This window comes from Gobius niger (assembly GCF_951799975.1).
Source record: "Gobius niger genome assembly, chromosome: 15".
NCBI classification, from domain to species: domain Eukaryota; kingdom Metazoa; phylum Chordata; class Actinopteri; order Gobiiformes; family Gobiidae; genus Gobius; species Gobius niger.
Window position 1 is genome coordinate 11177485 of NC_136866.1, and position 15716 is coordinate 11193200.

General features: G+C 42.1%; 1 protein-coding gene across 1 annotated transcript in view; it reads right to left on the reverse strand.

Moving 5' to 3' along the window:
• Positions 1-15716, reverse strand: part of man1a1 (mannosidase, alpha, class 1A, member 1) — a 142290-nt gene that overhangs the window by 87975 nt on the left and 38599 nt on the right. The window lies entirely within an intron of this gene.

Below are 15716 nucleotides of genomic sequence, written 5' to 3' on the forward strand. Positions count from 1 at the left end.
TGCTAACGTCTACAGAACTACGTCTGTTTGGGCATGCAGGTCAAGTAGCCATGTGAGTTCCCGATAACAACTGTGTGTTTCGAAGCTACCAAAGCCTGACGCTGCTCTGAAGGCAAGATGGAAGCACTGCAAAGGAAACAAGCCTTTCCTCAGTGGGTGTAATAAGCGCCTATGGACGTTAGCATTAGCTGCGTTAGCATTAGCTGCGTTAGCATTAGCAAATGTGCTGCAATTAGCCTATCCATCGATTATAGAATCATGACTGTTGTACAAAGAGATATCTGACAGTAGGACCCAATATGATAAATTGAGATGCTTTTTGACTGTGATTCCCCTGGTTAGGGCTGCTCGATTATAGAAAAAGTAATAATCACGATTATTTTAGTAATAATTGAAATCACGATTATTTGTTGCCTTAAAAAAAAATCTTTATTTTATTTATTCATTTTTATTATTATTTTAAAAAACAACGATGGACTACATTTTCTTTGGACAATAAAAGCATTTTTTTCTTTAAAATATGTTCACGTTTCTAAACTAATTCTATAGGGATACCTGCCCCCTGCTGGCCAGCCCTCACACCTGTCCAACAGAGCCGCACGGCCTGATAACATCATCACACAGCGCTAATGTTTTTATGTCAGACCAAAGCATGAGCCTTTAGCTCGTGAAATACGAAGGGAACAGAAACAATCATCTCAGTGGCATGAAGTAATAAGAGTTTGTTTGAGCTCCGTTGAGATTTGCTCCTGAAGAAGAGTTTTAGACTTTTCTACTAAACAAAACCAGGGCATGAGCAAAGGATGTCGAGGCTTCTAAAACAGCTGTTCTCCTTTCATCACAAGGTGAGCACTTAACAGTGGCGCTATCTCAAGAGTTAGGTATAAAAAATATTAGTACGATATTATTTACAGTTCTGACACGCTGCGCTGGTGTTTCAGCTGATCAGACGCTTCACACAAACTGCGCAGGACGGACTTTTTGCGCTTTGGATGGACGAGCGGATCCTTAATAATCGTTTGTTCTCGATTATGCTATTTTTGTGATTGTCTAGTGTAATAATCAAAATCGTAATCGAATTTCGATTAATTGCACAGCCCTACCCCTGGTACGTAAATATTTCTACAGTTCTGGCTCATTTACACCTGTTCCAAACATGTCCCAACTTCCGGTCATTCACACTCGTCAAACTCGCAATATCAGGCGACGCACAATTGATATATCGCAATACAATATATCGTAAATTAAGCACCACTGCCAATCGTCACCATTGTTGTGAAATTCAAGACAGAATATCACATTTTTCTCATATTGTGTATTCCCATATTGTATTGTTACATTTTGCATACCCAATGACTTTCAACAAATTTGTGTTGAATGATAAAATCTTATTAACATTTTGTGATGAATCGTTGCTGCCACAAACCATTATCTCTTATGAGCAGAACTTTCCTCAAATAGTTTTCCTTGACATCCAAACCCTGCAGAGTCTGCAGTCATTTATTTGTGTCAAAACTTGGCCGTCTTCGGGGACTGGCTTTTCGGAGTGACCGTCTCAGGCGGCGCAGGTCCGGCCCCTCTGGCGTTGCCTCTTTAGTTATTTATGGCTGCTGCCCTGGAGGATGCACTCAGGGTCTGTGGGAGTGTGCTCATTTGGGCGGAGGGTTGGCGCTGCCGAGTTTTGCAGGCCTCAGGGAAGCCAAAGCCCCGGTGGATAGACTTGTTGTTTTGCTCAAACGTGTGTGTGTGTGCATGATTAATTAATACTGATGCGGCACTGAGGTAGAAAAGAATGGGAAAAGAAAAAAAAACGGGAACAGTTATATCGGGGATTTTAAGAAGCTTATTATTAAAACAGATTATATGCAATAGTTACACCACGATTATAAAAATGAGTAGGTATATGCTTGGTTTTGTGTTTGATCCAGAATAACGGAAATAATGTCACTGGTGTATATGCCACAATTGTGTGCCTCTGTGACGAAATTTGTCCTGGGAAAAGTCTTTTGTCATAGTTCAAAAACTCCTACAGTGAAACGGGATGAAAATCAGAACCGTCGTACGATCATCGATGATGGTGTCATGCGTCTGAAAGTTTGTAAATGCTGTTTCGCAGAGAGTGAGCCATTCTTTCACTGCAACTTCAATCTCTGTCAGGCATGTAATCGACAAAAACACACCGCCAGCCAAAGAGCAGCAGTCCCCGGCTATGAACGGACTGCATTTACCTTTCTCGTTCACTTTTCTGTGGAAATAAACACCGCTCTCGAGAGGGACACGCTTCAGTTCCAGCCAGTGTACACTGTACATTCTCAAACCAATGTGAGATGAGCTTATAGTTCCCCAAGCCAATCACAGAGATCAACAACAATACAACAGTTCATCAATTTCAAGACTTTATCAACCTTGAAGACTTTTTATGCCAACAAACATTCAAAACAAAGCCAGAGCAATACATTTCCCTAATTAGACATTCCCGTTTTAGCAGAGCCAGTAGCAGTGTCCCGGCCATTCACATCACTGCTAATACAGTCGTGCGCTGCCAGCAACGCAGGAACCTTAGGGAGGGGCACCCGCGGAATTACTCCATCCATTTCAATTACAGCGAGCGAAAATCTGATCCAGACACATGCAGGGCCAGGACTCCACGTCAAATTATATCACAGGCTAAATGACTTATCTGGAAGCAGCACGACAACCAAAAAATATTAGCCTTCCGAGCGGTGGGCAATAAATGTGTTTGTAACCCTGGCGGCAACAACAAGAAGCAAACTCCCCGAGCAAATCTATCTAAGTGACAGTGAGAGAAAGCACCGGAAAATATGAATGGGGTCCAGGTTTACAGCAAAGATAAGTATGGTTTTGGCACTAGACTATTCTGTTGACCATACAGATGTCAGTAAGTGTTGCTTGTTGAGTAGTTTTGTTTTTAAATCCACATTTTATTTCCATTGTCTGATCAAAACGTCTACGTTGAGTAGGATGGCACAATGAGTTTAGCAGTTCACATTTCTCTCAAATGCATGGCTACATGGCAATCTTGATTTTGAAACATATATCGAAAACATCCATCCATCCATCCATCCATCCATCCATCCATCCATCCATCCATCCATCCATCCATCCATCCATCCATCCATCCATCCATCCATCCATCCATCCATCCAAAACCCATCCATCCATCCATCCATCCATCCATCCATCCATCCATCCATCCATCCATCCATCCATCCATCCATCCATCCATCCATCCATCCATCCATCCATCCATCCATCAAATTGAAATAGTTGAAAAATGGAAAAAACAGTTCTTGGACAGGATTACCGACAGTGTCCTGTGTTCTTTTGTGTTGATAAGGGAAACATCATGTAAGCACAAGATCACAAAAAAAGGCCCCATTCTCCGAGAATTCCACCTTGGATCTTCGTGCAATGAGGCAATTACGTCCTTAATTGTTAGTGTTGAAATCTCTTGCCTCAATGGATGCAAAAACTGATGTCATTGGGCGTATAAGGGACAAGGAGGAATAAGAGATCCGGTCGATTTGGGAACTTTTTCAAGACGGTTGGAGAATGATTGTGCTGATTACAAAACCCTTGTCAGTTCCACAGTGAAACTAGTCCAAACTAAGTTAGATTCTCAATTATATCTGTTGTGTCCTCCCCCGAAGTCCTCGAGCACAAGTGGGTGGCATTATAAAGATCTGATTAAAAAAGCTCTCCCTCTCTTCCCCCTTTCATTGATTTAACCATTCAAAGCCGGTGCACTCACTCCGACCCAAACTCTTTCGGGAGAGTAATTCAGGAAGTACGGCGCTGATAAACTAGAGAGGGCCTTTTTAAATTATATTAGCGGCATTCGTCCGATCCGTCTTTTCTGTAAACGAAGACCAATGTCGAAATCAAGGGCACGGTCCAAACGGGCTCGGAGAGGGCCAGCTGGGAGACATTGAGCGCCGGTTAAATAGACATCTGTGCTGGAATCTAACCAACAACCAAAAATCAGTTCTGGCACAGGCGGGATTGGAGCCGCAGCCCTGTGGATTTGCACTTACTGCTGAGGATTAACGTCAAATGGGAAACATTTGCACCAGTAATGCTTCAGACAATGAACGCAAAGTCTACAGCGGGTTCTAGAATTACTCATGTCGAACACTGGAGAGATGAAAAGTTATATTCTTAAAAATAGGAAATGAAATGTATTGTGAACAGATTTATGGGGACGCAAAAACTCCTGCCTCCAAAGCGCGAAGTGGTTTGGAAACAGTGTGAGGCGCATGAGCCAATGGCACCTCTAAGCTTCAGCAATCAGCCTCTTGCAGCTGAACCGCTATTTATACACATTCATTTGTGACATTCCAGGTTTGTTCATTTTCAGCGCAGAATGACACAGCAGTTTGTATTTGTCCGCGACAGTGTCCAAAATCGGAGAGGGGGGGAAAATAAACACTTTGAAAGAGTTTAAATACAACTTCTAACCATCTCAAAGATAGTTTTTTGACATCGCCGGTGACACAAAAGCACTGCCCCGACAGCAGCCGCTAAAGCTCGGTGATATAAGTATCTGCAGCGTCACTCGGGGGAACAGCGAGCCATAGAGAGCTCTGGCGCAAAGGAAATGCCACGGGAGACGGGTGCAAAAAAACAACCATAATGAAAAGAAAGCATCTCCGGGCCCTGGCGGCGACTGCGGCGACACTTCGCATTCATCCACAGGCCTTTTTTACACACCCGCGGGCCAGGCTGCTGCGGGCCGGAGCCATCGCCGCAGATAAACACGCCTCTTCAGTCCACCGCCCCCAGTACTGTCCCGTTCAGACGTCCCGCAAACGGCAAACTCTGACAGAGCCCAGAGGAGAGGTATGTAAGATTAAAGATGACGTCTCGGTAATAACTTGATCAAATAACATAATGGGTTATTTCTTCTGCTGTGGAATTTTGGAGACAAAAGCTGGACATATACAGCAAATATAAAGCCTGAATCAAGCATGACATAAGACCTTCAAGGGCATATGACAGGTTTTAGTGCTGTTGAAAATAGGACTTATTTCGAAGGATAACATCTGTTGTAAGTCATAATTAGAATTTTATTTTAGTGAATCGGCAATTTTAATTTAAGAAATGTTGGGAAGTGACATAGAGGTAAGGTACGCATAGATATAAGATATAGAGATAGCCAGTGTTCCATTCAGCCCATTCACCACAGTAATGAGCCCGAGTGGTCTGTGAAATGGCTGCTCACTCTCCTCCTACGAAGCATGTTCTTTAAAGGGACTGTACAGAGTTTAAAAATGTATTTTCCTTGTCACTCAAAAAGTTTTACTTCGGGGCTGAATTGTGACCTGAGGTGGCAGTAGTGAATATAAAATGGCTAACTTGCATCTAGCCCCTTTAAAAGGGCAAAAATGCGGGATGCCCTGGCCTTGTGCGGTGGGTGGATCGGCTAAGAGCCTCCACAGAGCTCCAGAGCTTGTCAATCATAGGTTTAGGCTTCCACTTTTTAGTGCTGATGTACATAAACCAGGGTGGTTAAAAATATGACGCCTACCCCACCGTTGTCACATGGGTCATAGCAATTTGCTAGGAAAAAAAAAAACTCTTTGGAGCCAGGCTTTAAAGCAGTGTAAGGGAGGTGCAAAGTCACCATTGGAACCCCGTTCACTAAGTGTCTTTTGCAGTCGCCCCTGGCCACCAGGGGGTGGTATTACAGCAATGCTCCCTCACATGAGGACCAAAGAGAAGGACTTTCCTCGCCCATTGTCGACAGGGCAACAATTTAAAATTCTTTGCCTCTATCTGTGTCACTTCCTGTCAGTGTCAAATAAGGAAGTGAAACTATAGACATCACAAAAATTGTCGAACTAAAGAAAATTGTGTCCATTTTTTGGCAAAATCTCAAATATAATTGATATGGTTTAGCAAAAATGTATCACATGCAGTTTAAAGCAGGTTCAAACAGATTGAGAAAAGCCTCACTTTAACCCGTCCATTATACGTTTACTCCGTCCAAGCAAAAGTTGTGTGGTAGAGCTACACACTACTGGTTGAAGACAAAAGCAAATAAAAAAGTAATTGCTTGGTTGAGGTTTGGACCAGCGAAACAAGCAGTAACTGATCACAAACTCAAGCAAAGAACTTGATTCCCCACAAAGAAGAGTGCCTTGAACCGGATGACACACTCAACACTGAATTTGCGTGTCTAAGAAGCTACTCCAAAGCCTAAATGCAAACTTCCTCCCAAACGCGCGGCCTGAAATTTGCCTGAAATCCCTCTCGCCTTCGCATGCTCTGACTCAGCGTCCCAGGGCACACGTCAAAGGAGACAGACGCCAAGTCGCTTCACACTCACCCCCCCCACGTGATTCGGGAAAAGGGGTCAGATTTGGCTATGGGACAAACCGCACTTCAGATTGCCCGGTCCTCTCTCCTCTTCTGCGTTGACCTTTCGCGGACCCGGGCTGGTGCAAGAGCGCGGAGAGACAGACAAGCCCTGCAGCCGCCGCGAGGGTTTACCGCACCGCTGCACACGCGAGAGGCATCCCCCGCGCTCTGGCCTTTGCTTTGAGAACAAGAGGAGAAAGAGGGGAGGAGAGACTGGGCTCCAACCTTTCGCTTGTCAGGGCTCTTCTGAAGCACAGCTAGTGACCTGTCAAAGCAGTCAGTTACACAGGGATCGCGGACAACCTGCACCGCCAAAGCACAGCACCCAATTACACACCTTCAAAAGGCCGGGATGAATTTCTGGAAGCCTCGGTATTTATCTATTTTCAAGACATTGTCGAGATGGCACAATTTCCAAATATAGCTCTTGGTACAATCCTTGGTCTTGAATCTCGATGGAGAATAATGAGGCAGGTTCATTTATAAACCCGTAATGTCAATCAGAATTCAGCTCGAGGCTAAAGAGAACAGTCCCGCCCACCCAGATGTGAGAGACTTCCAAATGAACTGGCGAAATTAGTTCTTCCAGGGGATATTTAACATTTCAGTGGCTCGGTGCGTGACATCTGGCACAAAAGCCTTTCAGTGAATCAGCTCAAGACGACGAGGGCTAATGGACAAGAGTTCACAGAGCCTCGTGGATTGTTTCCAAATTCAGTCATTAAACATTTAGGGCAATGGAAGATAAAACCACTCAACCCTTTTACTATAGAGAGTGTAGGCTTATACATAAAGGAGGGAGAGATTATGGTCGACATGACAAAACCCTCACAGATCATCTTGAAGACATCTTGAAAGGCCCTATATAAAATAAAAGACATTATTATTACCAATAGCCAAAAATGGAACACGTGACTGGAACAGCGAAAGGCTCAGCAAAAACGCTTCTCTTTAGACGCAGTTTATACCAGTGCAGTTTCCATTTTCCTACAGCTTTTACTCATCACTAACCTATTATTGCTTCAGTTTTGCTTAATCAAATGTAATCGTGTGTGCAACAAATAGATGGAGCGATGAGGTTGTGATTTATATGTGATTTATATTTATTTCACTTTTTTAGTGCTGTTTTGAGCCCAAAACCAAATTCTTTCCCGCCCCCTTCACTTCACATACGAAAACAATGTGCTTTTTACAAAAAATGTTGTTACTTGATTCGAAAAGAGCCGAGAGAGAGTGAGGGAGTGAGTAATGGTCCTTCATGTTCTAAATAAACTCGACGTGGCCCTGAAAAGTAGTTACAATCAGTCAGTAATGATACAACTTACAATTGTAAACGCCAGTTATTACATCTCTATCCATGTGAGGTATTAAAGCTATCTTTGTTCACCTGAAAGCCTTCACAGTGGATTTCTATTCCAGATATTATAAAGACTGGTTTGGGAACGCCATGCCAGTAACCTTGTACATTTTCATCAATGATGCTCTACTTGGGTCTACCTTCCGTTTTATGCAAACAGATAAAGCAGCAGAAGTGAGTTTGCTCAATTAACATGTTTACTCCTGGTATCAGATCCGGGAGGACGCGTTGGGGCGGTTGTTAAATCAGCGTCGGACATAAAAGGCCCCCCCCCCCCCGTCCTTCAGCAAACGACCACGGCGCAGACACATTGAACACGGTCCATCTCCGATCCAACGGAGAGTGCAGGAAATGAGCCGCTCAGGCCCGGCGCCGCTCATTGATCTTCTGTCAGAAAGCAGGTTGTCCATAAACGTCCTCTTCACACAACAACAACAACATCCAACATTTAAAACAAGATATTGATGTTCACGTAACAGAGACGCGCTGTCAAAAGTCTGGATTCAGAATTATTTCGCCTCGATAAAGACGCTCGAAAGAAAGCTCCATCAGGGGGAACATTTGGGAAGTTAGCACTATTGATGGATACTAAAGCAATGGTTCTCAAACATTAGCATCGCCTCATGAAGTATTTGACCTTCTAGGAAACTATAAGGCACAGATCTTGATCAAATTAGGACTAATCCGGGTCTTAAAAAAGGATTTAAAACACATTGGGCTAAATTATATCTACATTTAAGGCAAAAAACCTCCAAACTTAGATGAGTAACTAAAATCTTAAGAAACATCTTTTATCAAAATGAATACAGTCTAAAATTGCGGATGACCCAAAGTACACCCTGAAGAAGCCCAAGTACCACATGTTACAACTAAAAATAGTATACGGTATTTAAGGAAGTTGTCTAGAAATCAAATCAATGAGCCAAGTCAGCATTGTCAGTAGTGATCAAAGTTCACAACTCCCCACAGTGTCAACAAAGCCCATCAAAACCACACTAGCATAGTAGAACAACCGGCTATTTAGTGACTATTGCGTCGCTTAAAGTGGTTTTCTATGGAAGAGTTTTGCTCTATTCACGAGTGCAATAAAGGAAGCTCACAGTGTTGTATATGCGAGCCGCCGTATGTACTCATCACATTTCCTACTGAAAGAAAAGATCCAGAACGTCATGAATGAATTAGTATATTTGACATATAGCTAACTAGTAATACTATTTGTAACCAATATGGCTATTTACTTAATACAACAACTGTTTTAGATTTTTTTATTGGTTTAGCAAGTTCCTTTTCTCTTCCCAGTAACACTGTGTCCCCGTTTCTTACAGAATTCTTTTAAAACATCGATTTTCAACGCTCAAAATATTCAATATCCGTGTCACACTCGGTCATGATAACAGTTTGGGATACGATCTGGGCAGTCCTGACCTTTAACCTGGACCAGCATGCTTTGCGCTCGGTGAGATGCCGAATCCGCGTATCGTCTCTGTGCATAACTTCAAATCATAACAACACCGCCCATGAAGGGACTTCCTGTTTCAATCCAGCACAAAAATAAAAGCACACAGCTCGTCTCATTGATTTGTTCAGCAGGTACTTGCAACATTACAAGAATATAATTAAATACACACATTTTAAGTGTTTTGTCTGTTAATAGCTAAGTGGAACTAATGAACTGCTGAACTAATGAATAAGATGGTGCTTTTATTTTGGCGTGCTGGACCGAAACAGGACGTCACTTCTTGGGCGGCGTTGTTATGATTTAAAGTTATGCACCGTCGATTGGAATAGCTACACGAGCTTTGGCGCATCCCACTCCCACTCCCGTTGATCAGCTGCTCAGCATTAAAACCGGCGGAAACTAGAATGATCTTACAGTGCCAAAAACATTAGCAGAGCAATATCAATCTAGGATCGAGCCCGTTCAAATCAACATCAACCACTTGTTACATTTTGCACTGCTTTCCTAAACCCCAGTCCCTTCTCTGGTTGTTTTTGCTGAAGTAACCAAATCATCAGACTGCAACAACATGATTGCTCTTGAGACAAAGTGGCAGGACTCTTTAGTGTTCACCAAAGTTCAGGTGAGGTCAGAAAGATCGCCTGACCAGTGTGAGCAAAACACTAGCTTGTCCATTAAAATGCCAGAAGAGGGACACTTCACACATCCTAAAACTTGAACTGTGAACTTCCTTGATTTGTAATGCAGGCTTTGAAAGTAGCTCGTGGCCTTCAGAGAGAGAGAGAGAGAGAGAGAGCGAGGGAGGCTGGTTGCATAATATTGTAAGTCAGTCCCGCCGCCTCGTCATACATCATAGCAGTGGGGAAACAGCTTTGACAACGCCTGGGGCCACGCTGTCTTATTTACTGATGGGACTGGATGTGGGAGCAGCCGACTAAAACCTATTTACTTTTCCTATAGCGCAGACAGCACGCATGGTCGGGGAGCACACAGCTAATCTAGCAATTAGCATTCGGCGCGCCTCTTCCGGCTCCGCGCGCAAATGCGAGTGATAAATCCCGGTAATGAAACAGTGGATGGAATTTACACAAAGCTGATTGAATTTCCTCATTAAACATAAGAAGGTAATGATAAAGAAACGAGCCGTGTTGCGCAGAAGCGCGGGCCTCGTAGGGGGCCAGGTATTTTGTTCCGTCAGACTTTCCTTTTCGACTTCTTTATTAACCTCGACTTCCATAAAAACACCTCTATTTACTTTGTTATGCACTGCCGCCACGACACCAGACAGTATTTGTTCTAGAAAAACATGATAGGGGCAGATGGGCACCGGCAATGTCCTGGAATAACTTCTCATCCTCTAACAAAAGATCTGGAGCGGACATAAGAGCAACCCATCACTGGTTGAATAGTGAACATTTAGTTGTATGAAATTAAAACAGTAGAACTAGAGATGCACCGATGCTTCGGATACTGATAGACAGTGTCTTTCTCTAAGTGAAAAAGTCAAAGTTAATCTTTTCTCCATTTTAAGATCAGTAAAGTCTTATCTTTTCTTGTCATGATGTTACAGCTCAATTATCAGTCACATCTATTAATAAACAAATGGAAAATATTTAACAAGGATTACTGGACTTTTTTCATATCTTTGGCTACATGACAGGCTTTCAGGTTGCATTAATAACAACTCACATAAAGTGATCTGATCATTACAAATATGTTAGATTAGTTATTCTACACTTTTCCGCTCCAGCAGTGATGATTTTATTTTGTTAAGCTTCTTTAGCAATTTCTTTCTTACTTTCTGAACTAGCCTTGATTTAGCTCTCGTTAGCATTAGCATGCTACCGCTAGCTGCTCGCATGCTGTTGCTAGCCGTGGCATTTTGATCAAAAATACATTATGCTGATTGAATTCTCCAGGTTCTGGGCTCCATAATGATATACGGCATATTGACTTTAGGTTTAGTTGGTGAAACTTGTGTCTTTAAAGCGGTGAGAGACAAAACAGGTCTCGGTTCAGTATCGGATATTTGTAGCCGATACCTGATATCGAATTACTTCCAGTATCAGATCTGTGCATCCCTAAGTAAAACGGTTCTTTTCGTATTTTGTCGTACACGGAAAGCTACAACAAGCTCCATGACAATGAGACTAAGGCGCAAACATCTCTTATCGATTCTGAAAAAGTTGGATTTTCGCATATTGTGCCCAAAACGTGTAAGCCTGCTGTATCTAAATAAGCAGGTTTTCGCTCTTGTGAAGCTTCTGAAAAAAGTGAAACGACTTCTACTGAATCAACCCTGTGTCTGTGTTTACATAAACACATATACATACATTTTATAAGGTGGAGTCAGTGCCTTGGTGATGGTCCTCCATGACCTCTTGTGTATTTATTCATTTAAATAATATGATCTGCAGAGCGTCCATACTTGCAAAAATAATGCAGTGAATAGCTCTGAACTAATTACTTTTCAAAATATAGTTATTTTGTCACAGATTCTTCAAAGAGCACAGCGTCGCCTTGGAGTCAGTTAATCATTTCAAACAGCCATTGATGGAGGAAAAGAAAAACAAGCATAAACGGGAAAAAGGCCGCGATATCATGTTGGTCAAATAAATGAAAACAAATTTACCAGAAAATAAACATGTCACATTTGTTCAGCGTTATTAGCGTCAACCCATTTTTTATTTATTTTACCAACTCTGAACACAAGTTTCAACAGACACAAAGTGCGTCTCAGCGGAGATGCATCAGCGCCGCAGTGCTGTCTCTGTAACTCTTTCAAACTCAATCATCCTCTGTTCCTCCAACTGAGCTAATCCTGGCTTTAAATATGTGCTTTGTTTAAACTAAATAGACGTGCGCTGCTTTCATTAGGTCGATCGCAATAAAAAGGTGTGACAACAAAGTTTGCAGCCAAAGTAAATGAGCCCGGGGTGGCAATTTGCGAAAGTTAATTACAGAGTGTTAACTGCGGCAACGAAGTGACACCTCCAGGTTTCCTGTGGAGCAAACAAGCTCATAGTTATGTGCTTATATCTACAGGGGGGCAATAACGGCAGCCAGGTAGAGCCAGGGGAGCATGTTGACTGACCAAACCACGGCTTGAGCTCCTATATTAGTATGCTTTATAGAGCTGGGGATTGGGATTCCTGGCCTGTTCCATAATAATAAACAGATGGATTTGAATGCTAAATAATGCAGTGTTAAATGTATTGAGACATGGCAATTAATGAACTTTACAAAATAGGTTTTAGCTATGGACAATGTTTGCTAGTGCCCTCTAACATCTATGGTGAAGTTCTGTTTGATTGCAAAGTCTGTCTTATTCGCACAGATTTTTGATTTCATGTTTTATCATTTAATGTGTATAATCAGGTCAAAGTAGAACACAATTCTATCTAATAGAGGTTTGAGTGCTAAAATGGTGTTGTGACGAATGAAACAAAGCCCAGCTCCAGCTAATGGGAACAAGAGTTAAAGAGGGGTATTATGCTTTTTTCAATCACATAGCACCAGTCTATATCATACTACAATGATGACGAAACCTTCTGTTGGTCTGTAAATGCAGTAAATTAGAATAACTGCCTTGTATAAAATTGCTCTCTCAAAATGGCTGTAGTGAATGTCTTGAAATAGGCCCCTGTCTCTTTAAGAACCTCTGACCCTTTCCGACACGCCCCCTCCACACGCTGTCTGAGGCATCAGTGGGGAGGGGGTTCTGCTGAGGAGCAGTGGTTGGTTACTCGGCTGGTGACGAAAGCTCGGAGGCGTCTCCAGGAGGTGGGGGCGTTCCTAGGAGGACTCAGGCAAACCTATCCATAAAATGGCTGCTATCAGAGTTTTTACAGATTACTCAAAAATACGTGAATGTGCCAAGGCAACACTTCAGGCATGTTTTTAATGAGGGAATGACATAATAACATGATGTAAAGCTTGAAAAAGTCAATTTTGCATAATACCCCCCCTTTAAAAATAATATTATGGACACTTGAGAGAAAACAAGCATTTATTTATAAGATGAAAGATGTATTCAAGGTAATTACTGATTTGGCATTATTTGGTTAAATTAAAAGCGGACATTGTGTGCCTCATTGGGTTGGATAATGGAGCATTTACACTATAATAATTTACTCATGTTATGTTGCTTTCCCCCCTTTGGTGCTTGCAAATGGTTGGGGAGCAACAACGTCCAAATTATTCACTCGGGGCAATTTAGAGTCGCCATTTCACCTGGTGGAAGGAGGGGACCAAGCATTAAAGTGCTATTCACTCTCCGATTATGCACACCATAAAACATGATGAATTAGATAAGACACTTTTATTGATCCTGAAGGGAATACAAACAGCTGAGGTTTTACAAGCTAATGGAAGTAGCATTGTTCTAACAGCGTGATCACAGAAAGCAGCTTAAATGAAGTTTCCATTTGACAATTTGAAAATAATAAGGTCACACGCTGCTCAAAATCACATCCATCACAGCACTGGACAAAACATCTTCAAAGATTACAACAAGGACATCTGCCGCGCTGTTAGGTCCCCATTATTTATGAACAGCATGAAACAGTTTGGTTTCTTTGGATAACCAGACGTTAAGCGATGGACTTTACTTGGTTGTGGAAATTGGTCCTTTGTAATTCAGCAGCAGTTTTCACTAACAGATAATGACTCCTTCTAAGTCCATAAATCATCACCTGAACTGTTGAGAGCAGTTCTCGAGCTATGTTCGTTTTGGCACTACTGGTTTGTAAGCAAGTCACAAGGTAAAAATGACTTATGCTAATTCTTACTTTTAACATTAACGCCGCCATATATATAGAGCCATAGAAATCCACCATTATAGGGGAAGCTAGCAAACATTGTCAATAAACTAACATTAGTGAAAACGATGTGGAAGGACCAGAAAAAGTTATGGGAAAGCTGTATTTGCCAGTAGTGACCGGCAACGTTTAAAAAATCTCCTGTGGTTTATTAGAATTTATTTATTAACTTTAAGATAAAGGGGGAACAACACATATTAATGAACATTAAACAAATGTAAATATGCAAGATTATTGCCATGGGCTAATTTCCATCTGAAATCTGGAATATTTGATATGAAATGTATTTAGCAGCACGCCAAGGTACTTGGACTGTTCTACATTCAGCAGCGCAACTCCTCCTAGATAGACTTTTTTTAACCCCAGTTTTGCTTGGGCTGGTGAAGAACATAGATACAGGTTTTTTAATGTTCAGGCAGAGACACGAGTCAATTAACCATTTCTGTAGATTGTCAAGAGCTATTGACAGACGAAGGGCTGCTTAAATATAATATCGGCATACATAATGGTGTCCACATTCTTACATATGCAATAACACAAAGTGAAAAAATGAAGGGGCCCAAAATGGACCCCTGAGGAACCCCTACTGTATAATGGAGATAGGGTGACCTGCTGTCACATTCTTGCACACACTTTCACCCATATAACCATATGATTACTCAAATTAAATGCAGATGATGATGATGAACTGTGTAAAATGCACATTTAAAATCAATAAACACAGTGGTAACATGACTGAATACGCCAGGAATCCCAGAAATCAGTTTAGACAACACAATCAAGACCTCTAGACATAAGTTCAAGTGATTAAATGTAAAATGTCTGTAAAGAAGCAACAAAAGCGTGTTTTAAAATGCCACCACAATGCATGATCTGTCTACAAAGAACTCGGTCTGAAAAATTGGTAGATCCACGAGTGTCAGAGAGCGTCGGGGGACCCTCCTTATCAGCCCGAGAGCCACACTTACCTCTTTCACACATGAATGGCAGCTTATCTGACGACAGACTCGGGCTTTAACTCCGCGCAGTAACACACACCGCTCGCTCGCTCGCACGCACTGCACAGCCGAGGCAAACAAAACATGCACACCGAGAATTTAATTAGCCGAGAGAGGAAGGAGATCATATCCACTTATAAATCCTACTGTGATCTTATTAATCCAATCAGCTCGGATAAACGACTGCGTTAGGCAGTTAACAAATAAACACCTGCCAAGGCTCCACGTACGGTGCACTGACAAAGACAGCACCGGGCTTATCGTCACAGCTGGAAGGGGACGAGGGCGAGGACGGGAAATGGTCATGGAAAAAGCAAACAATGTGAGGTTTTATGGAGGAGCAGGCAAAAATCTTAAGCAGAATCTATGAATTTCATAGACTGATACAATCTACCGCAGCGCTTTCTCCGGCAAACATTGTTTTCTAGCATCCAGTGACATTATCATCTTAGTAGAAGTGTAGAAGTGAGCTTCCTTAGGACTGGGAACCAAAAGCCATGCGATTCCCACAGCTGTCTCCAGAGTTCGCTACCAAACAAAGAAGCATTTTTACTGATGGTGAGCTCACATGACAGTTTTAGTTTGACCCTGGAGGTTGTGAAACATGCCATAAACCACATGTGACGAACTGGGAAGTTAGAAAGGCTTTACAAATATTAAGAGAGAGTGTGTTTGAACCACAAACAAAGAAAATCAGGTTA